The sequence below is a fragment of the Mandrillus leucophaeus genome, unplaced genomic scaffold, assembly GCF_000951045.1.
Source record: "Mandrillus leucophaeus isolate KB7577 unplaced genomic scaffold, Mleu.le_1.0 Scaffold42, whole genome shotgun sequence".
Classification (NCBI taxonomy): domain Eukaryota; kingdom Metazoa; phylum Chordata; class Mammalia; order Primates; family Cercopithecidae; genus Mandrillus; species Mandrillus leucophaeus.
Window position 1 is genome coordinate 4,403,508 of NW_012104476.1, and position 5,515 is coordinate 4,409,022.

General features: G+C 47.5%; 1 protein-coding gene across 1 annotated transcript in view; it reads right to left on the reverse strand.

Annotated features, from left to right (window-relative positions):
• Window positions 1–4,553: 4,553 nt before the first annotated feature.
• TPST1 (tyrosylprotein sulfotransferase 1) overlaps window positions 4,554–5,515 on the reverse strand; it is a 166,231-nt gene continuing 165,269 nt past the window's right edge. Inside the window, exon 6 of the mRNA XM_011992879.1 lies at window positions 4,554–5,098. The gene's annotated coding sequence lies outside the window, so the exon portion shown is untranslated. The remainder of the gene's footprint in view (window positions 5,099–5,515) is intronic.

Consider the following 5,515-nt stretch of genomic DNA (forward strand, 5'->3'; position numbering starts at 1 on the left):
ACACACACAGACAGGGTCTCACTATGTTGCCCAGGCTGGTCTCGAACTCTCGGCCTCAAGAGATCCTCCTGCCTCGGCCTCCCAAAGTGGTGGGATTACAGGTGTGAGCCACTGAGTCTGGCCCTTTGTTGTTGTTTTTAGACAGGGTCTTGCTCTGTCACGCAGGCTGGAGTGCAGTGGCATAATTACAGCTCGCTGCACCTTCAAATTCCTGGGCTCAGGTGATCCTCCTGCCTCAGCCTCCTGAGAAGCTGGGACCACAGGCATGCACCACCACACCCAGCTAAGTAAAAAAAAAAAATTTTTCTTTCTAGAGACAAGGTCTTGCTGTATTGACCAGGCTGATCTTGAACTCCTGATCTAAAGCCATCCTCCTGCCTCCACCTCCCACCTTGAACTCTTTTCCCAGGTTTGAAAAGAAAATTTACACTTTGAGAAGGAGGAAGAAATGGGGAAGATAGAGCCAAGAAGCCAACCAGCCTTGCCTGAATAAACACTAAATCCCTTAAATTGATTTTACTTCAATAATACAGCTAATTAAGGGTTTTTTTTTTTTTTTTTAAAGTTCCCACTTGGCATGTGAAACAGTTTCTTCCTCAGTAAATTTGAATATCAAGTGTCTATTCTGTGGTGTCTATTCTGTGATTGAGAAGGAATGAAGCAAGTATTTCACACATGGGAAACCATTGTTAAATGATTGTATTATAGAAAGGGGTGGACGGGACAGGGGCGAGGCAGGGGCAGATGTCACCGTGCCTGTGTCCCTGTGCTCCCCACCCACCTCCTCTGTCCCTGCTCCCCATGATGTTTGTCAGGGGGCACAGGGCGCTGAAGGAGGGGTTACCAGGTGGCATATCCAGAAGACATCATTCTCGGCTTCATGGAATCCACTTACTTTGATCTACTTTGTTTCCTCATGATCTGATTTGTTTACTCATGAAATTCATTCAACGGGCCGGGCACATTGGCTCATGCCTGTAATTCCAGCACTTTGAGAGGATGAGGCAGGCAGATCACGAGGTCAAGAGTTCAACAACACCCTGGCCTTGCTGGTGAAACCCCGTCTCTACTAAAAATACAAAAATTAGCTGGGCATGGTGGCAGGTGCCTATAATCCCAGCTACTCAAGTGGCTAAGGCAGAGAATTGCTTGAACCCGGGAGGTGGAGGTTGCAGTGAGCTTAGATCTCACCACTGTACTCCAGCCTGGGCAACAGAGCGAGACTCCATTTCAAAAAACAAAAACAAACCAAACAACAACAAAAAACAAGTTCATTAAATGTTCACGTCAGCAGCTTCTGAATATCTTTTTTTTTTGTTTTTTGAGACGGAGTTTTGGTCTTGTTGCCCAGGCTGGGGTGCAATGACGCGATCTCGGCTCACTGCAACCTCCTGCCTCAGCCTCCTGAGTAGCTGGGATTACAGGCATGTGCCACCATGCCTGGCTAATTTTGTATTTTTAGTAGAGACGGTGTTTCTCTATGTTGAGCAGGCTGGTCTCAAACTCCTGACCTCAGGTGATCCGCCCACCTCGGCCCCAGAGTGCTGGGATTACAAGTGTGAGCCACTGTGCCCAGCCAGCAGCTTCTGAATATCTAAGCCAATTGTTAAACATAGTGATGTTACTAGATTCTTAAAACAAGCTGGAGGCTGGGTGCAGTAGCTCACACCTGTAATCTAACACTTTGGGAGGCTGAGGTGGGTGGATCACCTGTGGGCAGGAGTTCGAGACCAGCCTGGCCAACATGGCGAAACCTCATCTTTACTGAAAAAAATAGAAAAAAATTAACTGAGCATGGTGGCAGGCACCTGTAATCCCAGCTACTTGGGACGCTGAGGCAGGAGAATCGCTAGAACCTGGGAGTCCGGGGTTGCAGAGAGCCAAGATCGCACCACTGCACTCCAACCTGGGCGACAGAGCAAGACTTCATCTCAGAAAAAAAACCAAAACAAACTAGAGACGGGTTTGTTTTAGCTTCATTTTGAAACTATGAAGACAGGCAGTGAGAATGAGTTGGGTTATCCAAATTCAGGCAGCAAGCTGGAGACCACACGGTCCCTGGCCCTTTGCAGCCGGAGTGTGTGGGCCAGCTGTGTGGGGGTATGCACTCCCCCTCCGTCTGCCGGCACTACCGTGTACCATGTCTGGCCTCGTCACCTGGAGACCTGGGAGTCTTCTTTGGTTTTCCCTGACCTTTGCCACCAGATCTGCTTACTTACAAGGCCTGTTGGTTGTGCCCCTCCCAGCCTTTCCCCTGTCTTCCTCCTTTTTATCTTGGTCATTGTTTCAACCCAGCTAGAATCATATCTGCCCAGAGTACTCCAATAGTTCCTAGTTGGGAGTCCTCTAAACTCTTTTGTTTAAACAAATTTGGCCAAACAGGTGGCACACGCCTGTAATCCAAGCACTTCGGGAGGTTGAGGCAGGAGGATCACTTGAGGCCAAGAGTTCAATAGCAGCCTGGGCAACAGAGTGAGATCCCATCTCTACAAAAAAATTTAAATCTTAGCTGGATGAAGGAAATGTATACAATGGTCCATTTCTAAGACAAAGTGCCTTAAATCAACTTAGGTCAGTAGACTACAGAAGAAACAGGATACAGCAGGCTCCTGCTTGGACAGCCAATGCCTGCTTGTCACCCACCCCCCTTAGTTACCCTCACCTGAACCAAAGAGGTTTAGTCTAAGATGAAAGTTTACTAACTGCAAAATAGCTTGTGTTGTCTGTTCTTATCAGCCTGCCCAGCTACTTAAGTCAGAAGTCAAATACTTGAAGAGCCCCTGAGCTAACTAGGATTGCAATGCAGTGTGGGCTGCAACAAAATGCAGCAGGACAACCCTAAAGAAAACACCTAAAGCCCCTACCCAACAACCAATAGGTGACATCTGGGAAGATTGTGACCCCACAGTACTCAGCCTATGAGGAACTGGGGGAGGGACCTGTGCACTAGTGGATAAATTGCTTGTTGAAACTGTGCTGGGTGTGCCTGCTGCCAGACACCCGATATTGCAAGAGCGTCATTAAATGTCTCACTTCCGCTGTTCTCTGGGTCTCTCAGTCCATTCTTTGGGTTTGGAGGGGTGAGTTTGTTTCTCATAATGGGGAATAAAAGTCATACATTCCCTTGGGGGCAAGTATTGGTATCTAGGTGGGTTATAGCTGAAGATGTTCTGTCATTCTGATATGTTCTAGAGAGGTATGTGACCTTGTCCCCACAAAACTGGTGACATAATACTAACACAGGAAACAAAGGAAAAAAGGTTATGCTGAAGCTAATTGCTACTTGGAAGTTGCAGCAGTTGAGTTAGATTTCTTGAAGAAATAGGACTTAATATAGCTGAGCTCTTAATGAGGTTGTGATTTCCCAGGTAGGGGGACCGGGTGTACGAGCATCTGGAAGAAGAAAGTGAAGAGAATGAAAGGAGGGAGGAGAAAGGCACCGTATATGAGGGAGCAGTAAGGCCACATTATGGCAGCAGAATAGCTTAGACATTATTTTTTGAGACGGAGTCTCACTCTGTCGCCAAGGCTGGAGTTCAGTGGCGCTATCTCGGCTCACTGCAACCTCCACCTCCCAGGTTCAAGTGATTCTCCTGCCTCAGCCTCCCGAGTAGCTGGGACTACAAGCTCTGCCACCACGCCTGGCTAATTTTTTGTATTTTTAGTAGAGATGGGGTTTCACTGTGTTAGCCAGGATGGTCTCAATCTCCTGACCTTGTGATCCACCCGCCTCGGCCTCCCAAAGTGCTGGGATTACAGGCGTGAGCCACCGCACTTGGCCTTACTTGGTTTCTAGAAAGTGCCAGACAGTTTGCTAGGTGCCAAAAGTACAACAGACAAGAAAAAACATAGTCTTGGTACTCCAACATAGTCTTGGTACTCCAAGAACTTGCTGGTGTAGCAGACAGATAACAAAAAAGGCAACAAACAGATGAAACACTGCAAAGTATGACCATGAAGAAGGCAAGCAGCGGGAGAATTACTTTTAGTTTAAGAGGCCAGGGAAGATCTCTCTGAGGAAGTGAGGCTTACTGAGACCACAGAATTGAGAAGGGGCCTATCAGACAGAGCAAAGGGGGTTGGGCGCAGTGGCTCACGCCTGTAATCCCAGCACTTTGGGAGGCTGAAGCGGGAGGATCATTTGAGATTGGGAGTTTAAGACCAGCCTGGCCAACATGGTGAAACTTCCATGTCCTTAAATACAGTCTGCAAGCATGAAATAGAACAGGATTCCCAAAGTGGATGGCAGTAGGTTCTCTCTGAAATAAATTACAGAAAACTTCATTACAAAATGATGATGCAGGCCAGGCACTGTGGCTCACATCTGTAATTTTAGTACTTTGGGAGGCTGAGGCAGAAGGATCATTTGAGTCCAGGCCGGGGAATGTAGCTAGACCCTGTCTCTACCCACCACCACTCCCGAAAAAAAAAGTGATGGCTCCAGGGGAGTATCCACAATATAGCCAACCGAGGAAACTGGTTTATCACACCAGCGTCTGATAAGGTCTGTGCTGCTTTGAAATCACATTAATGAAAACATGTAACTACCAGAATGCTTCACATTGAAAGCTTTTATTTTGAAAAATAAAATACAAAAGTCATTACGTTGTAAATGTATAATGATAATTTCCCAACTTCTCAGAAACAATACATTGAATTAAATAATTATTTAATATTATTCACATCAATACACTTAAACAGGCACACGTGTTCTACAAAACATTAGAACATGTACAGACAACCTATTTCAAAAGGAGACTGCCCAAGTCTGCTTACAGGATCCCATTTTTAAACCCTCTCCTTGAACACAAACTTCATAATCTGGTAAGAAAAGAGGACAAGAGCAGTTTTAACAGGAAACACGTTTCTTCTGGGCTCCTTACCGCAGGGCTGTGCATGGAATCAGGATCAAGAGCTCTTTGCTCAGGAGGCAGATCCCTCATGAGACCCAAAGCTGTGCGGACACCTCCATCCTCTCAGTGGGAGGAAACTGGCAAAAGCAGAGGAGACATAGCCAAGGTGCAGACGCTCCACCGAGTTTGGCAGGGGACAGCCAGTCCTAGGAATTTCCCTTCCGTTGAAAAGGCAGCAGTCTTTCCTAGGGCGAACAAACAGAACGTGGTTACGGGTGTGGAGTCCCGGTGTGTTCCTGTGTCTTCATCTCTTCCTTCCCAGCTACGGGCCTGGACAAGCCAGGCGGCTGGGGAGGTTGCTGCAGGTCAGGGGCCAGGAGGATGGACGTTGAGAACAGCTGCCTCAGGAGGGCTGCCTGGGAGGCACACGCGCCCTCACTCTGGTGCTTTCAGATGCATGCGAGTAGCTGCTGGGAGCAAAGCAAGCAGATGGTGGCCGAAGCCAGGGCTGCTCCTGCCCATTTCTAAATAACTGCGACTGTCGTCTGCTATTGATGCTACTGTGGGGGTACTGTCAGGGGCATAAGGTGTCCAGGGGTCAGCACCCTGATTCCTCCTCATGTGAAGAAATGGGTCCTAAGGTTTTTTTTTTTTTTTTTTTT